This window comes from Bufo bufo, chromosome 9, assembly GCF_905171765.1.
Source record: "Bufo bufo chromosome 9, aBufBuf1.1, whole genome shotgun sequence".
NCBI lineage: Eukaryota > Metazoa > Chordata > Amphibia > Anura > Bufonidae > Bufo > Bufo bufo.
Window position 1 is genome coordinate 24,995,292 of NC_053397.1, and position 13,729 is coordinate 25,009,020.

General features: G+C 46.0%; 1 long non-coding RNA gene across 1 annotated transcript; it reads right to left on the reverse strand.

Annotated features, from left to right (window-relative positions):
- Positions 1-1,893: 1,893 nt before the first annotated feature.
- Positions 1,894-13,421, reverse strand: LOC120978789. The gene is made up of 3 exons (XR_005774190.1): positions 13,410-13,421; positions 11,262-11,268; positions 1,894-2,043 (listed from the first exon to the last, which is right to left on the reverse strand). It is a non-coding gene; the product is annotated as an uncharacterized LOC120978789 (long non-coding RNA).
- Positions 13,422-13,729: the final 308 nt, after the last annotated feature.

The following is a 13,729-nucleotide window of genomic DNA, read 5'->3' on the forward strand; positions in this document are numbered from 1 at the left end:
CAGGTTAATTCAGACTTTCCATGCCTCTCATCCGGAGAGACCTGGTCCTGAGTGTCCGGAGGCCCCTCGTGAAAGGGGGGGTACTGTCACGAGGGTATTAAGAGCCACGTCTGACTCCGTTATACCCGGGGTCAGGAAGTCGCAGCGGGTGGCTGCGCGCTCTATATCTAAAGATCATGGTGTTTCTTAGTTATTGTTTTCTGTGTTTGCCTTGCTATCCTTTTTGTCTCTCTCAGGGATCCGTAGCTTCTCCTCCTCAGCTGTTTCGTGTCTGCCACTCCCTACCTCCTTATATTCTCCCCTCACACTTCTCTAGTTGCCAGTTATAGAGCTTCCTGCCTGGACATCTATACTGACCCACTGGAGAGGTTAATCCTGGTTGTTGTTCCTGTGTGCTACCCTCCGGATCCCTGTTTGGCTTATTGTTGGCTCCTGTTGTCGCCCACCTGGGAATATATGTTGAGTCTGTGTTGTCTGTCCTCCCTTTGGTGTTTTCCCTTAGAGTTAGTGGTGCGGACTAGTGTTCCCATCGCCCTGTTCACTACTTAGGGCTCAGCTCAGGGAAAGCCAGGGCTTTAGGCACGTGATCGGCGTACGGGTGAGGAACCCGTCTAGGGACGTCAGGGCAGCCAGGTGCCAGCCGCCAGGTGAGTCAGGGGTCACCATCTTCCCTCTCACTTGGGCAGGGCCTTCCTCGTTCCCTCCCTCTGTGTCACGTATGTGATAGCCACGCCGACCGTGATAGTGGGGCTGTGGTAATGGAGGCTGCATACAAGAGATGCTCCTCATCAGCCACATACCCAACTTCTCTCTGTACTTCATGTCTCCTAATGACCGACATTACTACAGAGATTCAGCTGAAGATCATATTAAATTGTATTCAGGATCATAATCCCTGACAAGCAGAGCAGAGAGGAGGATCAGGCAGCTCTTTAGCTCAGTGTTGTGAAGTAACTTGTCCTGCTGTATGATTAGGACAGGTTTTGTGTGTACTAATAGGACAGCGGCCATTTTATTTCCCCTGATGATTACTCCCTAGAAAAATGACCCATTATAACTAAGGAGAGGTATTTAGGAAGATATTTATACTAGCGTAATATTTACTGTAAGTATTTTCAGTAATTTTATTTATTTATTCCCAGAGAACCCCTTTAGAGATGTTTTATTTTAAGGATCAATTTCCCTTATAGTACATGTTGCCCAGGTGTCTACCAGTCCGTAAATACTGGACGCGCATGAAGATGGAAATTAGAGAGTGTCTCCATGTTTTATAATTAGCATAGCAACCAAAAATTCCCTAATAAGCTTGTCCATTAAATGTTTCTACAAAATCGACAAAGTAAATTCTCCTTGTGGGACCAATTAAAGCCGAAAACCAGTTTGTTTGTTTTTTACCTTTATTTGTTTCGGATGTTGACGAATATGACATTTCAAGGTTATAATCAAGATCACCATTCAGCAATATGTGTGAAACATCTGCTGAGCAAATGTTGCATGATTTATGACTTAAGACGAAAGTTGTCATCGGCCCTGAGTCGTTACATGCAGAAATAGAATTTTTCTAAAATGTCACCCTTTCAATGATGTTAACAGGATATGGGAATGCCTGTTAAGCTGATACCCACCAAAATCTTATAACTGGCAATGATCTATGATCTGGAGATGTTCCACCACGCACAATGGGTAAGTATAAAGGAGGTACTTCACATTACCTAAATAGTTCCTGACAGGGGTGTGGCTATAGGGGGTGCAGAGGTAGCAGTTGCAATTAGGCCCATGAGTCTGAGGCGGCCCAAAGACCCTTGTGCCGCATAAGAAGACACCAGTGTTATTGAAAGTGCATGCTGGTCAAGTTACACCTCTGGCTGGTGGGACGGGGTTTAGGACAAGAATTTGGCATGGGGGATGCTGTTTCAATTTCTGCCTCAGGCAGTTTGAAGGCAATGTGCTTCCCTGCCCCTGGCCACAAAGCACTGAGGGAAAGGGGGCCCAAGCTGAACTCTTGCACCAGGGCCCATGAGCCTTTAGCTACGCCCCTGGTTCCTGAGGTTGGAATTAGGACAGTGTCTAAATTATGTCTCTTCATATCAATTCTTTGTCTTATGGTGCAGGTTTTGTCAGAATATGACCTTCCATAGTTGTCTAGTCCAGGAAGTGCTCTCCTGCTTATCCAAGCTTCTATGCTATAGAATAGGCATTTCCTCACAAACAAGATCATTTCCTATCTAAGATATATTACAAATATTTCTCTGCAAAGCTATAGCAGGTTTACCTAGGTGCTGGTGCTTAAGGGGGTTTAAAGGCCCGTCTCCCACATCAGAAAACGCCTGTATTATAAAGGTTGCTCTTGGTCTGATAAAGGGACTGGTCTGGCCCCAAAACGTGTCACCTATTAAGAGATTAACTTAATAAACTTATTTTTCATCACATTGTGATTTGAAACTTACCTGTTTGCTCTACTGCCAATCCCAATTCCTCTACTTACCGTTCCTGACCGTGCACGCCCGTGCCTAGAGGGAGGAGATTGGTAGCACCAGTGACCCTTCTATATACTGTTTTGAGTGTTGCGCTCCAAGCACAACACCATCAGTTGAGCCTCACCAACATGTACACTTTACTTCTAGTGTAGCGGTCCCACCGATGAGAGCTGCTCTCCCCTCCTATTTTCCAGTATTATAAAGGGCAAATAGTAGGTCAGAGGCTCTAACACAGAGTTAGATTTGGAGTTGAAATGAGCCTGGGTGAGCCATGGCATTCATTGCCCTCCCCAGACCAATGATCAAAAGGGGCAGAAATGGAATGGACTATATAGTACAAAAATCACATCTTGTACCAATCCATTATAGGTGGTTTTTCCAGCTGATAAAAATAATTTTAACAAGGCTCAAAATGAGGTAAAAAATAATAATACACCAATCTCCTGTTGCCTCCATTCTGCCGCATCACGGTCCGCTATTGGTCTGTACCTCCTGGTATCTCTTGACACATAGATAATGACCACTTAGTCAATCCCTGGCTGAAATAGATCACCTCTGTTGCCAGATGCTAAACGATCATTTCATGTGATTGGCACCAGAAAGCATCGAAACGATAGCGATGGGGGAACATCAAGGTGCATATGATTATTACAGCATTCTCAGCTTTTATAAATAATATTTATTGTCTGACGACCTCCTTAATAAAATTTATTTGATGATAACCAATCACTCTGTTTCCCCCAAGTATGTCGGGTTAATAGGACAAGTATATATAGGAATGAAGTCTTTAAAAAAAAAAAAAAACACACATAAAAGTATAGCATAAGAAACGTTCTACTGGAGTTATTTCCGTATCATTTTCAGGACTCTGACTGAGCAGCAGAGATATATAAAAGAGCTGTCTGAAACCGAATAAAATAGTTGGTAGATATGCCGAACCTGCCAGCGACAAAAGCAGGCAACCTTCAAGTTGCTGGAAATGTCAGAGTTGGACAACGATTCATCTATTACAAAGTTAAAAATAGTCTGTGAATCGTTCCGTAATGTGAGATTATTTTGCCAGTTCTTCTTTCCAAACTAATTTCAAGTTTTGGCCTATTTTACCGAGTTCTTCATTCTATATCCTTCCTTCCATGTAATTTTTCATTCATTACCGGAAGATTAACCTGGTCAGATCACAGAATGACTCTGCATCCAAACTGATTTCTAATCTTTCCTCAAGTCTATGAAATCGAGGCATTGGAAGAAGACCAGAGCTCTTTATGTAATCTTATGGAATCCAGACATCTTTGTATGGGATGGAGACAATAGCTCGAACTCTTTGAAATTGGCAGTGATAAGTGGAAGGCTGCCATTGCAATGTATCTGTTTTCTCCAGATATGAATTTCAGCTGTTTGATAGACTGAAGATTTTGTCCTTTTTACTTAATGAATGGGTGATATAACAATCTTCCAGAAGATCATCTGGCTCCTACCTGAAGCAATTTTTCAGCTAAATCAATGTTTGCAAGTACGAAGCATGGAACTGGTTCCATTGCTGAGGTATGAGGAACATGTATCACAACCGGTGACCGTGATGCCCATCTGCATCACAGTTCAGCTACAAAGGGAAACATTGATTCTCATAGACTGGTTGCTGTGAACCAAAAAGTCAGTTTATTCTTCTGAGACAGTATTGACAGCACAAGTGAAACACTTGCTATAATTTGCACCAATTTGTGGCACAAGTTATAGTAAATCTTTCTGTGGAAGTTCACACTTCCTACTAAATTGCACCCACTTCCCACAAAGTGTCACTGTCTTTTCTCTAATTTTCCAAATAAGCTTGAAAAGAACCGTTTTACCGTAATCCACAAATAAAGTAATGGCTTAAAAACTGTAATCCACAGAGGAAATAACCCTCAACCCCAAAAGTGGACCTAGTCTTAGGCTTGCCATCTTGGGTTTCTCCTGTGGTACATGTGGCCTACAGTTGGTGAACATTGACTTGGTGAGAATGGCCTGTGAGAGGGGAACTGATAAGGCTAAGCATCCTGGTTTGACTACGTTGGTGCGGAGGAGAGAACCCTTTGGGCCTGTGGCTATGCAGGGGCACTACATTGCCAAAGCCCGCACCTGGCTCCCCATTCTTTCAATGTCCCTCTGTTAGTCAACCTCTCTGGGAAACCACACACACTCTACATGAAATCCCGCCCACTTTTCTCCCCACTTTTCAAAAGAGGCTTAAAAAGTATCACCCCTTTTGACACGTATATGGAGTGACTTTTTCAAGCCACAAACCTGGCGTAATGTCCTTTTTATCTACAAAGAACGCAATATTTTTGGTATTATAATCCACAGTGGAAATAATAACCATTTTACTGTGATCCACAAATAAATTAATAGTTTCAAAACTGTTCTCCACAGAGGAAATAAGCCTAAACCACAAAAGTGGGCCTAGTCTTAGGCTTGCCATCTTGGGTTTCTCCTGTGGTACTTGCGGCCTGCAGTTGGTGACCACTGACTTGGTGGGAATGGCCTGTGAGGGAGAATTGATGAGGCCAGGCTCCCTGGTTTGACTAGTTCGGTGTGGAGGAGGGAACCCTTTGGATCTTTGGCTATGTAGGGTCACTACACTGCCAACCAAACCCCAGCATCTTCTGACTAGGTTCTCTGGGTACAGTATTTCTCTACCCTGCCATGGACTACTCCTTCTCCATGTCCCTATGTTCCTCTTTTGCCTTCTTCTGCTCTTTTCTTCTTGTTGGTCTCATCCTATTCTTCCACTTCTATCCTTAGGGCTCTAGAAAGCCGCCAGAGGCAAGGGATCAGCTACTTGGCCCCCTTATCTTTCCCGTCTTCCTCTGCTAGCCTCTTTCTCTCTGGTACAGTTTATTTATTTGTTCTTGCCTTTGCAGTAGTGTCCTTCTGCCGTCCACAATCTGAAGAAGGGATAGACATAGCTGCATCAGATATTGAGATCAATGATTGACAGCTGGCAGAGATGCAGTGGTCATTGTCACCGGCTCTTAACGCCCTAATGGGTTGTGAATTAGGTCTAAATGTTTAGAGTACTGCCATTTTCAGTCGACAACACTGTGAGAGTAGACACAGATTGCCGTTCAAGTGCATTTTCATGCCGGCCTGTTCATGTGTATCTGCGATTGCTCTAGGCGGACAGTTACATGTATTTTCACTGAACAAGCAGAAAGGCTCTACAATTTAATAATTGAATGTTATATTAAGAGCACTGAGGAATAGCCTGCTGCTATCGCGAATGCCACCATCATTTAGAGATGACATGGATCTCAATTTTTCTCCAAAAACAAATTTAAACAAGTTGAGAAAAAAAAATCACCAGTAAATATATGTCCTTGAGCAGTTCTCTATTCTCTAAAGGTGGATTTAGACGGTCAGATAATCGGACATATTATCAGGAAGGAACGTTCCTGCAAACGCTCATTTCTGACAATCTGCCCATCTAAAGGTGCAGCTGATCACCCGATGAACCTGTGAAACGCTTGTCCATTGGGTGAAACTGTCATTCATGCAGGCACCCAAATTATAATTTCTGGGCAGCAGATTGTGGCGTCTAAACAGCGACCTGCTGCCCAGAAACAATGCAACTGTATGAGGACGAGCAATTGCAATAGCGATCCCTCTGCCTCATACTGTGAAGGTGATCCCTGCATGTAAATGCACCGCTTCACCTCCACTTAACGATCAGCCATCTGTCGCGAAGGAACGCTTCCTTCCCAACAATCTGCTGCTCATCAGCCCTTCTAAATTCACCTTAAAGGGGTTATCCCCTGACTAATGTAAAAAATGAAAATCAGACATTATATAGTACATGACAACCTCTTTCCAACAAAGCTAGAACCAGCCCTGTACCTCACTTGGATCCAGAGATCTCCCCATTCATTGCTCTGCTAGATTTATATCAAGCTGACAGCTCAAGGGGTGTGTCTTTTCTGCTGCAGCTCAGGGGGCGTGTCCATTTTCTCCCTATCACAGCTCAGGGGGCTTGTCACAGCTCTTCCTATCACAACTCAGAAGGCAGTTGAAGGATGAAACTGAGCATGTGCGGCCATCTCAGTGAGCCGGACAAAGAAATAAGAAAAAGAGCAAACAGCAGGTGGCGCTATACAGATAAGTTTTATTGAATAACTCAGTGGCTATGCTAAATTTTTAATTACATGCAATTACAAAAGTATTCAGATCCAGGGGCTGGTATAAAAAAACTGTAGAATATTTTTCGTGGGACAACCCCTTAATAAAAAAGAAAATAAATAAAATGTAAATTCCTCAGACATCTGGGTCATTGCACTTTGCATTCTGCATTGCCTGGTAGTGAATGATGCACATGTACTGGGAATAGGGTTGCCAACCATCCAGAAATTTCTGGACAGTCATTAAAAAAGTAAAAAATAGCTGTGTCTGATTTTTTTGAGGTTGGTGGTACTTGACTAGATTATTATTTTACAGCTCACAGTAAATAGCTCACACTATAGACCTATATTACTTATCATCTTTATTATTCATTATGGTTTCCCAGTTTGTCTGTAAAAATGTTGGCTGCCCATGATTTTGGGATAAGTTGTCCAGAAAAAAGAAAAATTCTGGTTGGCAACCCTGACTGGGAAACCGGGTGGGGTAGGGGGGTCCATACTACCATAAGTTTTGCAATGGGGCCCCTATCATATCTGTGTGCGCCCCTGCCTGGTATAGACCAAATTTACCAGGACAGGCTCTAAAAATTAAGCAGATTCATGACTGTTGGCAGCTACGCAGGGGGCATCCACAGAAGGTATAGCACTGGGCACCGCCCAACTTAAGGCAGCTCCAGTTGTGATGTTTGATTGCATAGGAATTCTGGGTCATTTCCGTGGGGATTATACTGGTTGTCATTTAGTTTTATACATGTACAACTTGAAAACTAAAGGGCTTATTTATACTGGTGATTTTTTTTATTTTTTTATCTTGGGGTGAAATTGACTTAGAAAAACCCTCTCAGTTTCTATAATAAGCTGTTCGGTTTTCTATTACTCAGTCATACTGAATATCAAAAGTCAAGTGCGGAGTTCAAAGAGAGAGAAAAATTATATTTAAGTCACGGGCCAAGTAGCTCATGCTATTGACATAAATTCACAAAGCAGACTGGAAATCAAAAAACCGAATGGATCAGAAGGAGATCCTTGGATATACGCCGCATTGCAAAGTACATGAGCTGGTACAACAAGACGACACCCAATTAAGGGGCTTGCAATGCCGGCAACTTAATGGGGTGAGGAACTAGCTTATACTGTATATTTTGCTGTTCTAAAAATGTAACATTGTACAGAATTAGAAACTGCCTCCAAAATCTGCTCTGCAACCATTGGGAGGCCTGTCTAGTTTCAGCTTATTGCAGGGAGGTCTTCTATTGTCAGTCACCCTAGGCTGCGGTGGTGGGGTCAACCATTTTCTCTACTCGTAAATCAGTGGTGGGCTGCCATAGTCCTTTTGTGGATGAAATAATTGAAGCATAAAACACAGTTGTCACGTTCCATAGGAGAGACCATGTATTTGCTATGGGGTTTACGCTATGTCTTAACACAATTTGCTGTTCCTAATCCTAAGTAGAGTAGCATGTTGCAAATTTATTAAACTGGATTTCCAAGAGTACAATATGGATGGCCTACCCCAGGGTAGGTCATCAATATCAGATCGTTGGTGCAGCAGAACCGCAGCACATGGAGGCATCACAGCACACCAAGCACAGCGCCGTACATTATATAGTGGCTGTGCTTGGTATTGCAGCCCCCGGCCCTTTTCAATCAAATTGGACTGATCTTCACCTAGGCCATATGACCGATGAAAGTGACATAACATAGCCTAGGAAGAGGCTGTAGCGCTCACCAGAGCACCACGGCCTCTTCAAATAGCTGATGGGTCAGGGTGCCAGGATTCAACCTTTCCCCCTGCCCCCCCCCCCCCAGCCCCGATCAGATATTTCTGAGGATACATCATCAATATTTTACTCCCTGAAATCCCTTTAAGTGGCACGGTAAATCTGTCTAAACCCTGCTCACTTTTCTCGACATTTTTTTTATTTGCAGATCACCAATGACAAAAACTTTGCAAATTTTTGCTTAACAGTGACTTGCACCAAAGTTTGTGACTTTTTTTACACCAAAAATGAATCACTATTGAAATTCTCCTATGGTGTTTGTCTGCTAAGAGGTGCTCACTGTGTAGAGTTTTACAGCTTTCATTGAGTTCAACCATAGCTGTATAAATCTCTTTGCAATTAGCTCCCCCTAGAGGTGTTTGCAGGAAGTGAGCAGTGCAATATTTTTGTATATATAATAGAGCACAGACTATTATTAAGGAATAATGTAGATATTTTGGGGGTCATTTACTCACAGATATATGCCAGTTTTCTGGTGTATAACTGACGCAGATTGTGGAGCCAGATCTAAAAAAGGGGGCGTTGAAGGGGATGGGTCAGCAGGCCCGTTTCATTTATTATCTTCTATGCCTGTTTTAGGTGTAGAAAATGGTCTAAATTTAAGCCAGAAAGGAAGCTGGCATACATTTAGACTGGCGGTGGATGCGCCAAAGATATGTAGAGGGTGCAAGGGCTTATTAGGACAAGCGTCTAAAACACCTTTGTGTATGTCTGTGTATGTCTTATGTATACCGGTTTTATTGTTTGTCTGCCACCTTCCTCTCTGGTATGGTTTCCCTAACGCATCCATTATTTCCCCTTTATTCCCTGGCTTTGCTGAGATAGAGTACTCAAACTCTCATCACACTGCGCAGAGCTTCTGTTCCCTAACTCCTATGTGATGCAACTGCAGACCGTCTTCCCTGCCTCCTGCTTGTGATAGTTTCTCCTTGTCAGCTTTTTAAAGCAGAAAACCGGGGGAAAGCAGAGTGAAGCTGCATCTCATAGAAATACACTGCAGGTTCTGCACTCAGCACACAGAGTATCCTGGTTTCCCCACCCCATGTTCTACTTTCTTGCAGTACATTCGCTTGCAGGTTCTTATCACCCAATTATTAAAATGGGAACAAGACTAGACGGGAATACATTGTAACGGAACGCCTAGCACCCCGACCGGGTACCTCCGTCGATAGAAGCTCCTAGTGCTTCCAGAGGACTCCAAGCACTCCACTTGACACCGTCAGCACTGCAGACCCCACGAACCGCCGAAGCTTGGTGGAGGTCTCGTCGTCTCCTACTCACCCTGGACCTACGACAAGGATCCAGGCTCCAGTGGGTGAACCTCTCCTAAATGCAGAGACAGGAACCAGGAGAAAGCTCTTACAAGAGCTTATACTCAGGGGAGTATTGTGATATAGCAATCCCCAAGAGTGTAGTTATTCCATCCCCCAACCATGAGCCAAGACTTCATGAAGGTATAAAACAGGAACACTTTATTGAGGGCTACCCGCCCGTATTTATGCAGGTCCCCATCTGGTGGACACGCCCCTAGGGGACCAGAAGGAAGACTGACACAGGACAGATACGTAGCAACTCAGGATACACAGACACAACACATCCCCACAATGCATCATGGTTTCCTCCTCTCTGCCCTGGAGACACCCGAGGAGCAATTCAATTATCTCTCAGGACAAAGGGAAATTGCCAATACACATGTAGGGACAACAGGACAGAAATCACCACCCAAACACACAATGTCACAACCCCCACAGCAAACACAGACATTTAACATAGCCCCAGATAGCTCAAGTCTGAGTGCATATCATTAGGTGAATGGCACTCAGAATACACGAATACAATAAAATTAGCTATCTGGGTACCCTCACATAACAAAATACAATTCCAAAGACAGATTTAAGCTGTACGGCCGGTCTGTCTTCTCCTTTAAAGTTAGTATGGGCCATAATCCTGAGGCAAGAGGCTGGTAAACAGGCCTCTCCAAAACCCAGTGGCGAGGTTGGTTTCGCCACACATCTCCCCCTCCCAGGGAAGACTAACCAGATACCTGACCTCATGCCGGTCGGTATCTGAGTTAGTCTGGCAGTCCACCCACAACCCAATACTGGACCTGTTGAATTTTGGGGCCTGGCTCTGTTCTGTATGTCCCCAGCTGTTGAGGGGGCATCTGCTACTCCTTGCTTCCTTGTTGCTCTCTAGCTTGGAGCTGTAGGTACTTGGTGGGCAGAGGCCGACTACGCTCTGCCCAGATGCCAGCTCTTCCGCTGGGATGTGGTCAGGGAATCCTATCCCCAGGACCTTGTTGCAGATCGGCTGTGGAGAAGAGGATAGGGGAGGGCAGAGGCTGACTGCGCTCTGCCCAGATGCCAGCTCTTCTGCTGGGGTAGCCTGTGGGGAGTCAGGCTCTGGATAAGAGGATAGGGGAGGCCAGAGGCCGACTGCGCTCTGCCCAGATGCCAGCTCTTCCGCTGGGATGTGGTCAGGGAATCCTATCCCCAGGACCTTGTTGTAGATCGGCTGTGGAGAGGAGGAATCGCTTACCTCCTCCTCCTGGCATTCCTGCAGGGTTGGTGGGGGATCTGAACCGGCCGTCCAGCATCCCGGTAGGCCTGGTGCAGAGACTGCGGTCCCATCTGCACCATCGGAGTTAGGGGTGCTGTCCCCCTGTGGTTGGGGAGAGAGATCAGTGGGTTTTGCAGGCTCATCCCCTGCCCCCAGAACTCGGTTGGGAAGTAGCTGGGAAAGGGAGGGCTCGCTTACCTCCTCCTCCTGGTATCCCTGCGGAGATGGCTGGGGATCTGGACCGACCGTCTAGCATCCCTATAGGACTGGTAGAGAGACCTCGGTCCCATCTCCACCTGCCATCTGTGGGTCCTTACAGGACCAGTCTGTCAGGTCCCTCAACATTTGCGAGTAAGGACCACCTGCGTCCACACCTGGCAACTCCGGCTGCTGTTGAGGGTCTGGGCCAGCTGCCCAGCATCCCGGTGGAGAGACCTCGGTCCCGTCTCCACCTGCCTGTTGTGGTTCCTCACAGGACCAGTCTATGAGGACCCCTACTTCGGGTTCCTCTGGCCGCCTCAGGGGGAGACTGCTAACCTCCTCGGATGCAGCCTCTGCTCGGCTGCTGTAACACTCCTTCCGCTGGGCAATTTCTCTCTCTTTCGCCAGTCGGAATTCTCGTTCCATCCTTGCGTGTCGCTTGGCTGTGACCTGGTTCCAGATGGCCTAGCATATATCCATGGACACATTATCTCCATACTGGGCCACTCGCTGCCTCACCTCGGCCAGCCAGTCATCTTCAGAGCCTTCCATACTTGTCTGCTCCAAGTCGCTGGATACCTCTGCTCCCAGGGGCGCTGCACGAGTGCTAGCGTTGCCCTCAATTTGTAACTCCACACGTTACCAGTGTCTCTGAGCTGCTTCTCCTCGCACTAGGACGCCATCCCACTGCTGCCACCAATGTAGCGGAACGCCTAGCACCCCGACCGGGTACCTCAGTCGATAGAAGCTCCTAGTGCTTCCAGAGGACTCCAAGCACTCCACTTGACACCGTCAGCACTGCAGACCCCACGAACCGCCGAAGCTTGGTGGAGGTCTCGCCGTCTCCTACCCACCCTGGACCTACGACAAGGCTCCAGGCTCCAGTGGGTGAACCTCTCCTAAATTCAGAGACAGGAACCAGGAGCAAGCTCTTACAAGAGCTTATACTCAGGGGAGTATTGTGATATAGCAATCCCCAAGAGTGTAGTTATTCCATCCCCCAAACATGAGCCAAGACTTCATGAAGGTATAAAACAGGAACTCTTTATTGAGGGCTACCCGCCCGTATTTATGCAGGTCCCCATCTGGTGGACACGCCCCTAGTGGACCAGAAGGAAGACTGCGACACAGCACAGATATGCAGCAACTCACGATACACAGACACAACACATCCCCACAATGCATCATGGTTTCCTCCTCTCTGCCCTGGAGACACCCGAGGAGCAATTCAATTATCTCTCAGGACGAAGGGAAATCGCCAATACACATGTAGGGACAACAGGACAGAAATCACCACCCAAACACACAATGTCACAACCCCCACAGCAAATACAGACATTTAACATAGCCCCAGATAGCTCAAGTCTGAGTGCATATCATTAGGTGAATGGCACTCAGAATACACGAATACAATAAAATTAGCTATCTGGGTACCCTCACATAACAAAATACAATTCCAAAGATAGATTTAAGCTGTGCGGCCGGTCTGTCTTCTCCTTTAAAGTTAGTATGGGCCATAATCCTGAGGCAAGAGGCTGGTAAACAGGCCTCTCCAAAACCCAGTGGTGAGGTTGGTTTCGCCACATACATCCCCTCCCTCCGGGAGCCCAGTAGCAGCCAGAATTGTAGGTACATCCTTGTAACCAAATATTTATCTTTTCTGGTTTTGCATTCATGTTTTCTATACTCCTTGGATCAAACTTTATTACACCAATAGATATTTCAGCGTTTGCTGTGTAAGACCCAATGTGCTGCTTACAAATCCCAAGCCTCTGGAAATAAACTTTGAAAACTGCTGCACTTTGCCTTTCAAAACGACTCACCAATTCGTCATTTTAACAAAATTACCAAGAATCTAATTGTTCTGTGACGAATCAACATAATACTGAAATGCAAAGTGGTAAATGGTGCAATTACAAATATAAAAGCTCAGAGCCGCGTACAACAGAATGGACAAAGAGATGGAACATATTATAAGTAATGAAGGTTACTGAGGTGCATGCTGCGGCAGTGGAGACCCATACTAGGGGTGGTTCACTCCCCCACATGCTGTGACTCGACGCACCAGTGCTTTTGTTCTGTCCACATTCTTTGCAGTGTTTAAAATGAAAATCAGTTTTGGCGTTCCTGAGAAAAAAGGCTTCTATTCTTTATACAAATGATGGCCTCAGTGCACCGAGGAGGGGTGTGGCCATCATTGGAAAGCTGAGGAGCTGAGGTGCACGGGGCCTGCCCTTTCGTACATTAAAGGGGTTATCCAACCCCCACGAAATGTCCGGGCCCCTTCATACAGCTTATACTTACCCCACTCCCCGATACCTACGTCACTCCTGATGCCCACGTAGCCGCAGCTTCATCTCCCTGTCGTACAGATCAAAACATCTAGTGACAGGGGGGGCAGCCAATAGCAGGCCGCGACGGGGACGAGCTTCCCTAGCAATGCTAGGGAGGCTCGTTCCCATCGTGGCCTGGTATTGGTGGCCCCCCCATCCTCGCCGGAAGTTTTGATCCGTGCAACGGAAGGATGCAGCGGCTCCCGCGAGTGATGCGGGTGCCTGGGAGT